This window comes from Callithrix jacchus, chromosome 10, assembly GCF_049354715.1.
Source record: "Callithrix jacchus isolate 240 chromosome 10, calJac240_pri, whole genome shotgun sequence".
In the NCBI taxonomy this organism is placed as follows: domain Eukaryota; kingdom Metazoa; phylum Chordata; class Mammalia; order Primates; family Cebidae; genus Callithrix; species Callithrix jacchus.
In genome coordinates, this window is record NC_133511.1 from 110,559,254 (window position 1) to 110,575,873 (window position 16,620).

At 48.9% G+C, this 16,620-nt stretch overlaps 1 long non-coding RNA gene across 3 annotated transcripts in view; it reads right to left on the reverse strand.

The window, feature by feature from the left end:
- The window catches only part of LOC118145495 (uncharacterized), a 105,235-nt gene extending 88,820 nt beyond the window's left edge, over positions 1–16,415 (reverse strand). For all 3 annotated transcript variants that reach the window (XR_013522934.1, XR_013522935.1, XR_013522933.1), the window contains exons 1-3: positions 16,385–16,415; positions 5,348–14,254; positions 4,516–4,608 (exon numbers count right to left, since the gene is read on the reverse strand). This is a non-coding gene — a long non-coding RNA (uncharacterized LOC118145495). The remainder of the gene's footprint in view (positions 1–4,515; positions 4,609–5,347; positions 14,255–16,384) is intronic.
- Positions 16,416–16,620: the final 205 nt, after the last annotated feature.

The following is a 16,620-nucleotide window of genomic DNA, read 5'->3' on the forward strand; positions in this document are numbered from 1 at the left end:
TGTGGAACTATGAGCCCATTTAACCTCTTTTTTTTTAATAAATTACCCAGTCTCAGGTTTATTAGCAATGTGGGAACAGACAAATACAACTGGGAACACATTTTGTATGCCTTTAGACACTTAATTCTATAATGGCATTCTTAATGATTGTCTTATATTCTAGAACCCAACAAAACCACAATGGTGTTTTTAACCAATCCCCTACTGTTGGACATTTAGGTTCCTTCAGACATTTCATTCTTGGAAATGGTGTTACAGTGAGCAACCTGCATCATACATCCCAGTGCTCACCTCTGACTGTTTCTTCAGGACCAATTCCCTCTCTGCACCAAGCTGGAAGTCAAATCCAGGCTGCAGAAGGAGGCAGAGGTCCTCTTTTGTTCCTTCTGCTCTGAGTAGAGCTGAGTGGTCTTCAAAGGCTCCCCACACATTCCCCTCTCCTCACCACAGCCTTGCCCAAGACCTGCGTTTTTCAAAATTAGAGTATCCCATGAGGGCAAATTTGGATATCCTCAGAAAATCCTTTTTGTGGATTCAAATGCATTTATCCAAAAGGAACATGTAGTGTTTGACATTCTATTCACACATATATCAATGTGGTGTCTAGGCTGCTTGAGATCTTAAGCAAGTCCATTCCCTTCTCTGGGGCTCAGTTTCCTTCTCTGCATGATGAGTGGATGAGATGGCCCCAGAGTCCCTTTCTGCCCCATCCTACCAGGGAAGCTCTGAAAGTGCTGCATGATAGAGAAGGGGACTGAGTGCGGCCTCTGCCAACCTAGCTTTGAATACCAGCCTTGTGAAATACTGTGTGACCTCCTGCAGCTTCCTCGAGCTCTCTGTGCCTCAGTTTCCCCTGCTATGTAATGAGGTAACAGTAATGTCCACACCACACATCACAGGCATGTGGGGAAGAAACAGTGAGATTCACCTAAGCCATCTCTTGATACAGTGCTCAGCAAATCAACATTTATTATGATAATAAGACTTGGTCTTTCAAATTCTTTATCTCATTGACCACACTGATTTTGTCCCTGTTTTATCAATGAAGAAACAGGCTCAGAGAAACAGTGGAACTTATCTCAGGTCACATGCCCAGCTCAGGGGCACAGCCAGGCTTATCCATGCTCTGACTCCCACTCCAGAGCTCTGTGCCTCTGGAAGGCAGAACCCCAAACAGTGGCCCAGCCCTGCAGTGTTCCAGGGACAGTGCAAGACCCTGTGGCTGAGAGTTGAGCCTGTGGTTCTTTCATTCCCCCTCCCCATATTTGACCAGGCTCTACACAGAGGCGCGTCTTTCACAGCCCAAGCATGGGCAGCTAACAGGAGTGGGCAGCAGCACACAGCACCTCAGGTGGTCAGAAAACAATGTCAGGTGCTGCTGAGCTGGCAGAGCCAGAATGGCCAATATGCTTTTGTCAAGATTTCTTAAAAAGTGAAACTCAGAGGAACATTTTCCTCCCCAAAATAAAAGGTGTGTGGCCCACCTGGTAGGTCCAGGCATGGGCCCAGCAGCAGAGGGGAATGGAAAACCTTTCCCCTCATGGTGCCTCTGGATAAGCCTCAGCCAGTGGGTGGCAGAGCTGGCCTGGCCACAGGAGACTCAACGCTGCCTTTAGTCTCTGCTCCAAAACACCATGGAGTCTGTGCTCCACTGGCTCAGGGAGTGCTGGGGCCCTTCCACCTCCCCGGGCTTTACCCTGGGGATGGTGACACAGGTCTTCTCTGTTCCCAGGCCCTCCAGACCTCCGTGGATGAGGAGCAGAGAAGTATCCGGGCAGGCATGTGGCCCATCTTTGAGGCCCACCCAGCAAAGGCCCAAACCCCTCCCTATCTCTCCCCCAGCTCAGGAAATCACCCTGCACCTTCCAGATCTTTGGGTTCTTTCCATCCTCCACCACCTGCCACCACCTCCATCCCCCACTGCTACACACACATCTGGGCTTCAGTTTTGATACTCAAAAGGCAAAAAACTGACTACTGACTTCCACTGGGTCATCCCTACCCTGCAGCAGTGAATTTTCTGAGTCCAACTGCCCTATAAAGAAAGAGGAAATGCCAGAGAAGGAAGAAAGATTAATATTTCAAGAAAGAAAACCATCTGGCCATATAATTTTACATTTATTCTTATGATCAATTAATCTCTGTCCTCCCTTAGACCATAAATTCCATGAGGGCAGGATCAGCATCTGGTTGGCTTGCTGTCCTATCTCCAGTGTCTAAGACAGGGGACCTAACACACAAGGAAGAACGAAGACAAAAGAATGAAGAGCCAGCCATCCTCCTCTCTTAGGCATCCTCAGCGAGCTCAGAAAGGACCCCTAGAAGCACAGAACGAAGAGGCTGAACCAGACCTGTGGTTGCTGAGCTGGGGTCTATGAAGGCAGTTTTGTGAATCCCACTTTCAAGATTTAAAAAAATCGAACAAAGTCAATACTCCTCCCTTCCTTGGGAAAGCTTATACAAGATCACCAAGATGGTAGCCTCACTGAATTTTCTCAACTGTCCAGGGACTCTGGTTAGCTACTGATGACATCACAGAGCCCAACCCAATTCCAGCTTATGTGCCCAGGACTGCCAGTGTCTACATGGCATTAAATGAGTATGTGACAGCCATTGGCTACCCTGCACGTGTGAGTTATGGCAGAAAAAATGTGGCAAGGAACACAATGCAGTGTCCCCCAAGGATCCAAATGAGCTTTGATGGAGAGGAGTTTTGGGACCCCAACTTAACAGATGCTTGGAATTCCTCCCAGAACCAAGCACCTCAAGTGGGCACTTTCTTTCCCAGACCACTTTCTTCCTCATCAAAAATACCCTGAACCCAGGTGCAGAGTGCACACACCAGCACTTTGAGAGGCCTATATGGGAAGATGGCCTGAGCCCAGGAGTTCGAGACCAGCCTGGTGAAACAGTGAGACCCCATCTCTACAAAAATATTTTTTTAATTAGCTTGGTGGTATGCATCTGTAGTCCCAGCTACTTAGGAGGCTGAGGTGGAAGAATGACTGGAGTCCAAGAAGTCAAGGCTGCAGTGAGCCGTGGTGATGCCACTACACTCCAGCCTGGGTGACAGAGAGAGACCCTGCCTCAAAAAATAAAGCTAAAAAGGAAAGAAGCAAGCATAATGCCTGCAGAGGCTCAAGAAGGGCTTGAGCACTGGGGCTTCTCTCTCACTGCCTCTGAAGCTCTTTTACCACTCTGTGAACAAGCCCAGGCTCATGGAGAGAGGCCCCATAGTTCACATCACAGATGAAGCCAAATTAATCAGCCAGTTCCAGGGATCCACCATGAGTGGCAGACACATGAGTGAGCCCAGCCAAGATCATTCAAGCCTTGCCCAGACCAGGACAGCTCAGCCGATCCCAACAGAAATTGCTGATTCCCAAATCACAAGCTACATGAATGTTTGTTGCATGAATCCAATGAGTTGTGAGGTGTTTGCTGCACAGCAAAAGCACCTGACAGAGATGAAGTCATTTGTCCAAGGTCACACAGCAGGGTGGGAATTCAAGCCCAACCTTTCTGTGCAGTTAAGAACAGGGACTCTTAGCACTAAAGCTTTAGTGTTTACAGAGTTCATTTATTTTCATTGCAGGTCCCTAGTGAGTCTGTGAATCAATCATCTCTGCACAGAAACTCAGAGGTGTCAAGGGACCTACCTTAGGTCACACAGCTGGTCAGAGCTGGCAGACAGCATCCAGCCCAATTCCTTTAATTCCACCTTCCTGCTGTTCCCGCCACTCCATGAAGGCTAGATCAGCCAGAGCCCAGGATGCTGGTTTACAAATCAGCTTCTTCCTCAACCTCCGAGGTCTCCCACAATCCTCCTATGTCTCATGAATGGCCCGAGCTGCTCCCTCCCGCCACGAGTTTCTCAGACAGAACAGGTGGCACCCTCACCAGGGAGTCAGGATGGTGGACCCGCCCCTGCCCGCCCCTCACCCTCCCTTCTCTGCATAGTAGGAACTGTTGGTTGTCCTGGATACAGCAGATAATGAGAAGGATGGCAGCTGAGGTCACAGCGTGAACCAGGACGGCTATGAGCAGGGAAAAATGGCTTCCCAGACACACTTGTGCCCTTTTGGCCAGCCTGGAGTGAGAGAAGAGGGCGTGGGGGGGAGCTAGTCATGCCCACACTAGCATAGGAGACCTGAGGTCCCATGAGATCCCCAGGAAGAAGAGGATAGGCTGGGAGTAGGGGAGGCCAGTCAACCGCCAAGGCCTCCCATGTCTAATTGCAAGGCAGTGGAGAGAGAATGCCACATAGCCATGTGGAGTCCCATGAGGTGGAAACAGCCATTCGAGGGTCCAGCTGAGGCCCTAGCCTGATTGAGTAGCTACCAAATAAGGACCTAGGAACGAGGTCTGCTTCCCAGAGGAGGCACTTGAAGGGACAGAGTCCCTCTACCTCCACCAAAACCATAACATAAACGAAGAGGCATCTGTGGCCCAAGGCAAAAAAAAATGCCTTAAAGCCATTCTGACCTGGAGTTGACGCCCACATCCCCTCCCTACCATGCTGGACAGGTTCCTGGACATCTCCAATCCTCAGCTTCTCATCTGGCAAATGTGGGCAGTCAGCACAGATCTCACAGGTTGTTGCAAGGCCTAAATGAGAAAATACAGTGAGAGCTTCTTGTAAACTGCAAAGGCTGTATACATGGAGGTGATGCAGGGACGCCATGACCCCATTGTCCAGACCCAGTGGTCCTCCAGCCCTGGACGAAACCCCATAAACTCCATTTCTTAGAGCTCAAAGGGCTCATTAGAAACCATCTGGTCCAAATGGTCTGATTTTACAGATAAGGAAATCAAGACCCAGAGAGAAAGGCTTTGCCCAGAGTCTAACAGCCAGTGAACGTGGTGCTGGCCCTAGAAGCTGGTCTCCCAACTCAGGTTCTTTCTACTCCTTCATGCTATCAAAGCTCACCCCGACCCCCTGCACCCCATCTCTCTCCACTGTGGGCTGCCCCTGGGTGGAGCTGAATCAGGGAAACGTTTCTCTGCTCCCTCATTAGCTAACATTTCCCCTGTTTTGAGGGAAGCGATGCTGCTGAACCACGTTAGGAGGCTGGGCCTCCCCCAGGAGCCTCCTAGACAGTATCTGTGTTCCAGAGAATTTAAAGTCCTGGGTGCAGCCTTGTGAGAGACAGCAGAGATTTTAAAGCCTTTGGGGGTCCCGCCAATCATATCAGCAGCTGCCCTTGTCCTAATTGGGGTCACCAATGGCTTCACCACAGCCCTGAAGAGAACTACCTCACCCCATCCCAGCTGTAGGAGAAAGATTAAAATGTTTCACATCCTAGACATAATCCAAAGTTCACGATGGTTACCAGAGCTGACTTACCCTTTTAACTCAGCGTGCTGGAAAGTGTGTTTTCCCCTTGCACCTTGAGGGGTGTTGCATGTATTTTGACTTCAGTCACAGTGCCCCGTCTTTCCAAGGCCCACTCAGCCATCTGCTCGCCAGTGGAGGAGAGTCAAGGGATCAGTCCGGCTCAGAGCCCCTCTTTGGAACTATCCTCGGATATCACCCTCCCTGAGGTGTCTGCCACCCTCGCTCCAAACTCTCCAAATTAAGAACCAAGCTCCTCACTCTCTTCATCTTTCCCAGGGTCTTCCAGCTCTAGCCAGCCCACCAGATGTCCAGCTCAGCACCCATGCTTCAAGCTGCCAATGGGCAGAGTGGCCAGCCAAGCCCAGTGGAGACAGGCCAAGCCCAGATTCAGTCCCAGCCTCATCCTCCAGGCCAGCAGGCGAGAGCAGCTGAGATAATGATAAGGCACTCCAGCTCCATTTCTGAGCCCCACCTTGAGCCTCAGTTTCCTCCTTTGTAAAGCAGGAATGAGTGTACCTTCCTCCCAGAGCTGCTTCAGGATGAAACAAGACAGCAGGCATAGACACCTTGCCTGAGGAGGCTTCCAAAAGGATCTGGTCCTCACCTCTGCCCAGGGACAGGCTCGGTGAGCCTCCTCCCTACTTCCCTTGGGCCTGAAGATCGTATTGGTCTTGACCTCTCCCTGTACCTCTGACCCTGGCTTTGTCACGTCGTTACATGTTGGTGCCTGCCTGGGGTGTGTTCTTTCATTGTAATTTTATTTATTCTTTTGAATAGGAAACACTTGGTACAAAACTCAAAAGACAGAAAGATATATACAGGGAAGAGTAAGTCCCCCTCTCCCAGTCATTGAATTCCCCTCCCTAGAGGCAACCATTGCTCCCAGACCCTAGCAATCTAGCAATCTAAGAATTCTCTACACTTTTATAGGAAAACATGCACACGTATTTACATAGGCTTTTCTATCATGCTCATTGTTCTGCACCTTGCTCTTTCTCTACCCAAGAGCCTGTCTCAGCAGTCCTCCCCTAGGACACGGAGAGCTTCTTTCTTTTAGTGGCTGTATAATATTCCATTGCCTAAGTACACCATCGTTTCTTTTCTTTTCTTTAACTTTTTTTTTTTTTTTTTGAGATGGTATCTCACTCTGTTGCCCAGGCTGGAGTACAGTGGCATGATTTTGGCTCACTGAAACCTCCGCCTCCTGGGTTCAAGCATGTCTCCTGCCTCAGCCTCCCAAGTAGCTGGGATTACAGGCACATACCACCACGCCCAGCTAATTTTTGTATTTTTAGATGGGGTTTCACCATGTTGGCCAGGCTGGTCTCAAACTCCTGACCTCAGATGATCTGCCCACCTCAACCTCCCAAAGTGTTGGGATTATAGGCATGAGCCACCACACCTGGCCATACCATCATTTCTTTGCCAATTGCCTATGCCTGGGCTCTTCTGTTGTTTCCCTATCAAACTATTACAAACAATATCTCAATAAACCATCATGTTATCTGCAGGATAAACCCAAGAAGCTGAATCTCTAGGTCAAATAATACATTAATTTATAATTTTGATAGATAATGTCAGCCTGGCCTCCATAGAGGTAGTAACAGCATTATTTGAGATTGCTATTTTCCACACCAATTTCAAGCCAGTGTATATTTGGAACTTGCTCAGTCTGATGGATAACAATGAAATGATTGGCTACTCTTCATTTTCATTTCTCTCATTATGGAAGAGAATGAGCAACTTTGCACATGCTTAAGGGGTATTTGTAGTTCCTTTCCTACAAACTGCCCATTTCCTGACCTTTCTTCTAGGTTGTTTTTCTTTTTCTTATTTATTTGGAAGCACTCTTTACATATGAAGGAATCTAGCTTTTGTCTGTGATATGAGCTTTAAGTCTTTTTCTCAGTACTTCATTTATCTTTTGATTCTGTTTATGGTGTTTATTTATATGCAGATTTTTCAAATGTCATCATGTTTACTGATGTAAATTTTCTGGAGTGTCTGGGGTGTGTGTCACACTTAGAAACCCTCTGAGTTTTAAACCTTGACCCAAACTGAGTTTCCATGCTGGTGTCTAGCTTGACCTTCCCATTCTGGTTTGACCCACTGCCATTGTCGGCACCTGCTACCTCTACCCAGTTTCTCCTGGACAGTTTCTTCTTGGCCTTGGCCAGACACCCCACTCCCCTTGTCACTGCTGTTTCCCCCATCCCCGGCCCCTGCAGTTTGGTTTTTGGCATCTCACCAGTTCTCCAGCCCCCCAGCTTCCGTGCATGTACACTGTGTTCCTAGCCTGCCCAAAGCCCTCGGGCCCCAACTCAGGACCCTGCCCCTCCAGAGGAGCAATGCTGTTACCACTCCTTATTCATCTCCTGTCTTTCCAGCTGCGGATCGCACTGCTCTAGCACCCAGCCTTCCACATCCACACACTTCAAACCCTGACCTTGAAGCTCTGATTCCTGAGCCCTAGTTGAAAGGGTAGGGGATACAGTGGGTAAATAGCGGGAGGAGGAGTCCAAAGAGGAGGCAGAAGTGAGTCTTTCCAAGTCCTCTGCTAGCAAATTCCAACGTGGCTTCCTCCTTCACAGTAACTTAGCCAAATTTCTATCTTTATTAATCAAATAACAAATTTAATTAATTACTTTAAATTGCTTTAATTGAATCTAGAACGAGAACGTGGACAAAATCCCAAGAAGTAATGAACCCAGGCACTTCCAGCAGCTGGAGTTGAAATGATCTTTAATTTCAATTTGGGAGCAAAAATAATGTGACTGCAGTGAAACCCTCCCCCCGCAGCCTGCTCCCTGACAGCTTCGTTACTGCCAGCAGCACTGACAAGGCCTCTGCTCCCTGCTCTTTCACCCTGCTTAGCAGCAATATTCTCCCTGCCGCAACTTGTCTCAACTGAGAAATGGGTTCAGACCCCACCTGCAAGTGTCCTGTAGGTACTGGAGTGCAGGCAGTGCTTGGAGATTGTCCAGTAACCAACCAGGGAGCCCCAACATTAACCAGACAGCAATGAAGTTCTCAGGAGCGAGGCACAGGCTTGCCTCCATGCCGTTCCCGGGCTGTGCTCCCTTCCAGGAATGCCTTTCTTTGCCCTTTTCCAGCTGTTGCATCCTTGCCTTCGTTCACATGGCAACTTAAAATGACCCTTTCAAAGGAAAGCTCTCCCCATTCCCGTCGCAGAAAGGAGTTAGAGAGACGGAAGTTTCTTCCCTGGTTGGCCATTGCCCTCAGAGTAGTAGCTCTGGGCCAGCAGGAGGGAAAATGGAACACAATCAAATTCTTGTCGGCAGGGATTGAGGTGGGAAGAATATATTCTCTAGATATGAAAGATGAGCAGACGGAGGCTCAGAGAAGTGAAATGATTCACCCAAGATCGCACAGCTGGCTAGTGGTCAAGCCACACCTGACTCTGGCCCTGACACAGCTGCCTTTCTGGCCCTGGCTGGGTGTCAGGAGAAAAGCCCAAAGTCCCGCCCAAAGCCCCATCTTCCTGTCTTCTCTCCACCCGAGCCACCAGATCCCATCAGCCCCCTCTCTCCCTGCTCCCTCGTACCCTCTCCCTCCTCTGATCCACCCGCCCTTGCCTCCAGGCCTCTCTCCATCCTGGGCATGCCTTCATTCCAGCCTCACCTCCAGGTGCCCTGTGTTAGAAAGAATGCTAAGTCAGCCAAGGTACTCCTGAGTCTTTCATTCTTATTATCATGGTTATTATTTTGTATTACTATTTTACTATTAGTCTCCCCCTCAGCTGCCAGGTCTCTGGTGGCATCCTTTTCATTGTGCCATGCTCCTGCTCAAACACCTGCCATAGCTCCCTATTACCTATGTCCTCCAGTTTAAACATTTCTTAAGGCTATTAAGATCCTCCAAAAGTTGGCTCCATAGAGGTCAGGCAGCTCCCCCAACATACTCTATGCTTCTGGGAAATTTACTCAACTTTTTTGAACCTAAAGTGGACATTGTAATCCCTACCTTGTAAGATTGTGCTGAGGATACAATGAAAAGAAACCTATGAAGGCCAGAGCAGTGCCTACCATCTCAGTAGCCTGCAGAAAATGTGAGTTCTCCTTCCATCCACATCTCCTGCCCCTCTAATCTTACCTCCCACTGGGAGGCCACACAATTCTCAACTTTACCCAGGATGGGGGCTTCAATTCTCCAGGATACCTTTTATAGAAAAATCCCTGCCACATCCTTCAAGGTCCAACTCAAATGGACACACACCCTAATTCATGATTCATATGGAGACTGGGAGCAGTACACAGTCTCTCGTCCTGTCTCCAAGTAGGATTTGGTGTAAAGCATCCCAAGAGGTGGAGCCCAAGCTCACTCTTCAGGGATAGGGACGAGGAATTCCCCATCAGCCAGGATCTCTCAACACCAGATTCTGGCTAGAGCGCTGCCCCATCCAGTACTCCATGACACCTATCAGGGTCCCACCCATCCCCTCCAGAAGCATCTCTTCTCTTTCCATCCTCCCTGAAACAATCTGCTCCTTAGCAAAACCTTTTTAGGCATTAAAGCACATCACACCCTTCTTTTCTCCCAGAAAAGCTCTTATTTTCCTGAAATCTCAGGAGCCAGCTTTTCCTGCCAAGAATATTCCACCTCAGCCCAATCCCAGGAACTGCAAAGGGATCAAGATGCTTGGAGGGACCCCCTCTCACTCCCCTACACCCCTTTCTACTCTAGCTCCTGCATAAGGGAGCAACCCTCCCATTTACCAGGGGGGAAAGTAGGTCCCTAAAGGAAAAGAAAATTTGTATGTCCAAAGTCAAAGAGAGTTGGTGCACCTGGAAATGGAATAGAAGATATTGGTAATTCACCTTCCCTAGTGGGAGACCTAAAGCAAAGGTCATCCAGGAAGAATCAGTGTAATCAATAAGAGGCCCACTAAAACATTTAGGGGCCTGGCCAGGCATCTCATCTCACCACCAGGGCCTCCATAACAAATCACCAAAAACTGAATGGGCTTAAAACAACAGAAGTGTAATCTCCCACAGTTCTGGAGACCAAAAGTCCAAAATCAAAGTGTCGGTAGGACTGCACTGCCTCTGGAGCCTCGAGGCGAGAGTCCTTCCTGGCCTCCTGCAGCTCCTAGTGGCCTTTGGTGTTCCTTTGCTTGTGGCACCCTAGTCTCTGCCTTTCATCACCCCAGTCTCTGCCCCGTCTCCACGTGGCCTTTTCCTCTGGGTCTGTCTGAAATCTCCCTCTTCTTTCTCTTATAAGGGCACCCATCTGGATACTCTTATCTCAAGACCCTTAACTCACTCACATCTGCAAAGACTCCACTTCCAAATAGGGTCTCACTCACAGGTTCTGGGGCCCAGGCCTTGGTTGTACCTTTTGGGAGACACAGTTCAACCCATTACACCGCATGAGCCCTACCAGCCACACCCTGGGCCTCGCTGCCTCTAAAGAAGATCTCTCTGGGTTTGCCCAAAGGGGCTTGAGCAGCCTCAGCCTGGGAAACTGTTGGCCTGTCCCAGTCCTCTGATCCTACAGACAATGGCCCAATCTCTTTTGGACCCTCCCTGATGACCTTCATTAGAGGGGTCCTGGAAATTCTCCGTGGGTGAGGCATGATGTGACCTCAGAAGCCAGGTCCTCGTGCCAGGGAGATGGAGTTTCAACCCTGGCTCAACCATCTGTCAAACCTGTGACTTTATATAACACCCTGTGCCTCAGTTTCTCCATCTACAAAATAAAGGCGTTAAAATCCTCATTGGTGGCTCTTTGTATTAGAAAGAACATAGTCAGTGCCCCAGCAGGGCAGGCAGTTGGTGTTCATAACCAGTTACTATCATTGCACCCCCACCATTCATTTATTCCCGGAGAATCATCTCCCCCATCATCTGCTGCAGGCCCACAGCCTTCCTCTCAGTCTCCAAGGTGCTCAGGAAATTTGTTATCCTCTTAGTGTCTCCTGAAGGATATTTTATTCCCATTTTACAGATAAGAAAATACATTAATATGGGTAGCACTGTTTGCTCCAAAGACAGTCCCCCATTGTTAAGGGAACACTGAATGAATCATGGAGATATTTGTTTTTTGAGGTCTGTTTATTTTGACTCCCTCCAGTCTCCCACCGCTTGGTCACCCACGGCATGGCTGTCACTAGAAGCAACACTCAACATAGTTTGTCCTTCCCCTACATTCATTACCCCATCCTGGCTCACGACACATCTGGGGGTGGGGGTGGGGCAGGGCAGATGTCATTGCCATTTTTACACCCATCTTGCAGATGATGAAACTGAAGCTTAGAGAGGAGGAATCTAGTTCCTAAGATCACAGCACTTTGTACTGGCAGTGGCAGAACTCAGGTCTTCTGCCTTGTAATTAGCGCTCCATCCATTTCACTACACAGTCCAGAACTCATTCATTAAACAGTGAAGGTATAAAAACAACTACCATGAAATATTATCACAACCCTGAAAGGCAGAGATTCCTTTCATCCCCAATCAAGAAATGAGAAAGTTGAGGCTCAGAGAGGATCACAGCGTCAGGATTTGAACTTAGGTCTCTGTGCCTGCTCCCAAACGCTCCCAAACCAGCTCCATACCCATTGTGCTGCGCTGGCTGCTTCAAGAACCTGCTCCACCTGAACTCTGAAAACCATTCATGGTCCCTGCCCACAAGACACTCCAGTCTTGGAGGGGAGGTAAGTCTAGGTGGCCAGGGGCCAGCTCTCTACGAGACAAACAGATTCCAGTGCATGCTCAGAGGGCAGCACAGCTTCGTCCCCTCTGAGAGGAGCTGCCCTCTCCTCCTCAGAGCTGGATTGAGATGGGAGTAGGGCTAGAGGGCTGCCATTCTGAGAACATCCTGCCCACCCCATCCCTGAGATGTCCATTTGGGTTGGGGACAGGGCAGAAAGATTTGTTGCTGGTGAGGCTCACTGGGGCTATGGGGCTAGGGCTTTTGGAGGCTCTTCCAATCAGGGAGTTGAGGCCAGGAGACCTATGGTGAGTACTGGCCAACCCAGCAGAGGGAGCAGATGTCTCAGCCTCTCCCTGTTCCCTGGCAAACCTCATCTTTTATAAATAGTTGTACTTGTTGGGAGCCAGAGAGAGTTGAGGCTTCAGCATCTCTGACAGCCCGGCAGAGCCAGGCCCGTCTGCCTGGAGCTTTGCGTGTTCACATAACACCCCCTCCCCATCCTGCAGCCCAACCGCCATGAGGGTGTCATTGCACCCAGGATGCATGGCGTCTTGGCATGTGCTGGCTCCACGTGGCTGGTGGGTTGTGTGGGCTCTTGGGCAAAGTAGCCAAGCAATCAGAAAGGACTTTAGAACAGACGGATTCTGGAGGTAGTGAGCTCCTCATCCCTGGAAGGGTTCCAGGGGAGCTGGAGGGCTGTGTAACAGACATGCAATAAACGAGCTTTGGGCTCTGAAGAATGGTGGGGGAAGAAGGAAAAGGCTGGGCCACATGATCCCAAAGGGTCTCACTGTACATCTGGGGTGGTGTAGGTGGGGACTGTCAGGGTCACAGGTGACTTAGCAAGACTGTGACCTCGCTCCCAAGCTTTAAGATGCCCAGGAAGCTTACCTGTGTGGGCTCCTGGAACCCTCTGCTTCATGCGTGAGCCCAGCAATTTCTCTGAATTCAGAAATGCCAGGAGAGGTTCTGTCCAGCATGTGGGATGCATTGCTCATTAACTGCTCATCACTGAGCATTTATGTAGCTCCTACAAAACACACCAGGGGGACTGCCAGCTCCCAGGCTTTCTGAGAAGCCCTGTTGCTGGGGCAATGTTCCACAGTTCCTCTGATCTGCGGGGAACCCCTGTTAGAGTAGGGAACCTGTGAACCACCTCAACCTTGGAAACTCCCCACTTTCTAAAGCTGAACCTTTAGGAAATCCTTGACCTCTGGGATTGGAGATGAGCGTTCCCAGTCTTAAGCCATCAGGACAGGGACCAAGTCTGTCTTATTCCCTGCTTCTCTTGGCCATGGTGGCATTTAAATAACCATGAACCAAATGAATGAATGACTGAGTAAACAAATGATGTAAAAGTCACTTCATCACCTCCTTGCAGGAAGCCCGAGTCATCTGTGAAGCATGCCCTCTGTGCTCTCTCTGAGGAGGTAGGGGACAAACATGAGGCTCTAAAAAGGACATCACCTCTGGAGTCAAACTAACTTGGTCCCAGTCCTAGCTCTGTCTCCTATTGGGTACATAACCTTGGGCGAGTTCCTCAATGGCTCTGCTTCATTAGCTGCAAAACAGAGATAATAATCCCTACCCCATAAAGATGCCATGAGAACATTCTGAGATCATTTTTAAATTGCCCAGCATCTAGTCAGCACTCCATAAATGGTGCTGGTGGTAGTTGTTAGTGCCATTCTCCAAATGTTTGTGGTTCTCTTTCCAAGCACATGGTAGAATCCTACTTCCCCACCTTCCTGACACTGGACGTGGCCATGATTTGCTTTGGCCAATGCAATGAAACAAGAAGTGATGTTTCTCTCTTTGATGGAGGCTTTAGGAGGTCACACATAATTCACCACATTCTCTTCTTCCTGCTTCAACAATCTTAGCAGCAATAAGGTGGAGTCACAATTCAGCCTGGGTCCTGGAATGAGGAAGACATGGGGCAGATCTCTCCAGCGGCCCCGGATGGCAAGGCACGAGGTAGATTGTAAAGATGGCCACAATAATTCCTCCTCTCCCTATGTGCCTTCTCTTTTGCGAGGTGGCTTTGCTACTCCTCCCATCCAGAGATGAAGTCTGTTCCTACAAGCCTTGAACCTCCTCAACCATGTGATGTCCTTCGGCCAATGGCATATTTTTAAATATGATGCAAGAAGGGGCTTGTGAAGTGCTTGCATATTGGCGCTTGCCCTGTTTCGTGGCTGGGAAGGAACCCTTCTACTATGTGGAAAAGCTTCAGCTAGCCTCCTAGAAGAAGACCACATGGAGTGAGCAAGCCCCCAACTGTCCCAACTAAAATCCCAAACACTTGAATGAGGCCACCTTAGATCTTCTAGCCCCATCTGAACTAACACAGGCAGAAATAACCACCCAGTGAACCCACAGAATCAGAAAAAATATTAAATGTTTTTTGTTTTGAGCCACTAAGTTTCAAGAGGTTTGCTACTTGGCAAAGGCTAACTGACAGGATATAGCATGAATGGGAAATAAACCTCAGTATATTAAGCCACTGATATTTGGGGATGTTTATTACTGCAGCATAGCCTTGCCCATTATTCTGATTAATATGGTATTTCCTTCCAATTTCCCTGTGGGAAAGGAAGTACATTCCAATTAAGTTTCAAGTTTTATCCTCTACGGTTCTCCTCCTGTTCACCACTGCCTCCCACTCAGCCACTCTCCTTCCTCATGGTCCAGGTAGGAGCTCCTGTTATCCCCCATACCACAAGGATGAGTTATCTACTAGGTGCATCATGGAGCCTTCTGCTCACCTCCCACTTCTGAGCCAAACTCTCCAGGGCTGTATGGGCCTTAGAGAAACTCTGTAAGAGGTGCCCGCATTGTGACTCAGTGTTCGTTCCGGACACTGATGTGAGACCAGCTGGCCTTAGCCCACACTATGCATTCCCTGCCTCCCTTCATTCTCTTGCATACTCTCTGGCTGCAAGACATGGCAGAAAAAGGCACCAGCTTCAGCATCAGATGCACCTAGATTCAAATTCCAGCTCTGCTGTTTAACTTTCCATCCTGGGCCAAATGCAGTGGCTTACGCTTATAATCCCAGCCTTTGGGATCTTGTAATAATTTTCTGCTTTTGGGAGTCTGAGGCAGAAGAATCGTTTGAGTCCAGCAGTTCGAGACCAGCCTGGGCAATATGGAGACCCCATCTCTACAAAACAAATAAACAAACAAAAAGGTCCCAGCTGCATGGGAGGCTGATGCAGGAGGATTGCTCAAGCCTGAGAGGTGGAGGCTTCAGTGAGCCATGATCGCACCGCTGCACTCCAGCCTAGGCAACAGAGCAAGACCCCATTTCCAAAAAATACCTATGTACGTATGTCCTGGCTCTGTCACCTCTTCTCCATGTGACCCTGGGAAAATTCTTTAATAACAATGAGTCTCAGTTTCCTCCTTTGCAACCTGAGGATAAAAGCTCTGTTCACAAAGCTGCAAGAATGATAAATATAGTGTCTAGCTCAGCACCTGACACAGGATAGGCATGGAAGAAATGGTACCTGGGCATCATTTGGAGTCAGAGCATCCAGTGCTAAAGTTCCAGCTCTACCATTGACTGGCAATGTGTTCCTGGCCAAGTCACTTGGCTTCCCTGAACCTTAGTTTTCTTCTCTGCAAAATGGGCATTTAATTGTTTTTCTGACAGAAGTGGGGTAAGGGTTTTAAAAGGAAATATACATAAAGTGGGTGGCATGTAGTAAGTTCTAAAGAGGTGGCAGTTCTTTCTCCACCCTTTAGCTTGCAAATTCCATTGATGGCAAAGTGGTTTTACCTCTGTGCCCTTCCTCCCCCACCACCACACATACACACAAAGCCTAGACACACACACACACACACACACACACACACACACACACACACAGTCAGAACTCAGACAGGGTGGGCCAGAGGAAAAACAGATCCCAGTGACCCCAGATCCCTCTGGTGCAGGAGCAGTTTCTGCGTCTGTTCACCCCAGAGGGAGATAGCCTGGTTCTATCATGCATCACAGAAACAGGAAGAACTAACAGAGCTGGGGTGGTGGGGAGACCCCTGTGAGCATCCCATCCACCGTCCTCCTCATCCTCCCCCACCTTGCCTCGCCCTCTCCCACAAGCATGCTCCAAGACCGCTCGAGAGCAGTTTCCATGGCGATAGCATTTTAAAGTTTTCTAGGAGCAGAACAGGAATAATTTTCCACCTTCTCCTCCTCCGTGGCAATCCGAGGAAAGGGAGCTTATTACAGATAAAGGGTGGGGTGAGGGGCAAGGAGGAGAGAAGCAGCTCTTTCTTTCATCACAGGACTGGAGAAGGTCATGCTAAAATTCCCCACAATTTTAGCTCCCTCTCCAGCCCCCACTCTCTCCCCTGGTCTTCACCTACCTCTGCTTGGATGAAGAGATGGGATGGGTATGAGTAAAAGAAAAATGAGAGGAAAGATAAAAGAAAGAGAGAAAAAGTGGGCCAATGTGTGTCCAATCACATGCATGCACCACTCATAAACACAGTGGCTATAGGAAATTTCCACTGATCTCTTCTTGGGAAGCGATGTTCATCAATGGAGGAGAAAAGCTGAGTATTAGAAGCAGAGATGCTGGACACGGTGGCTCACCTCTGTA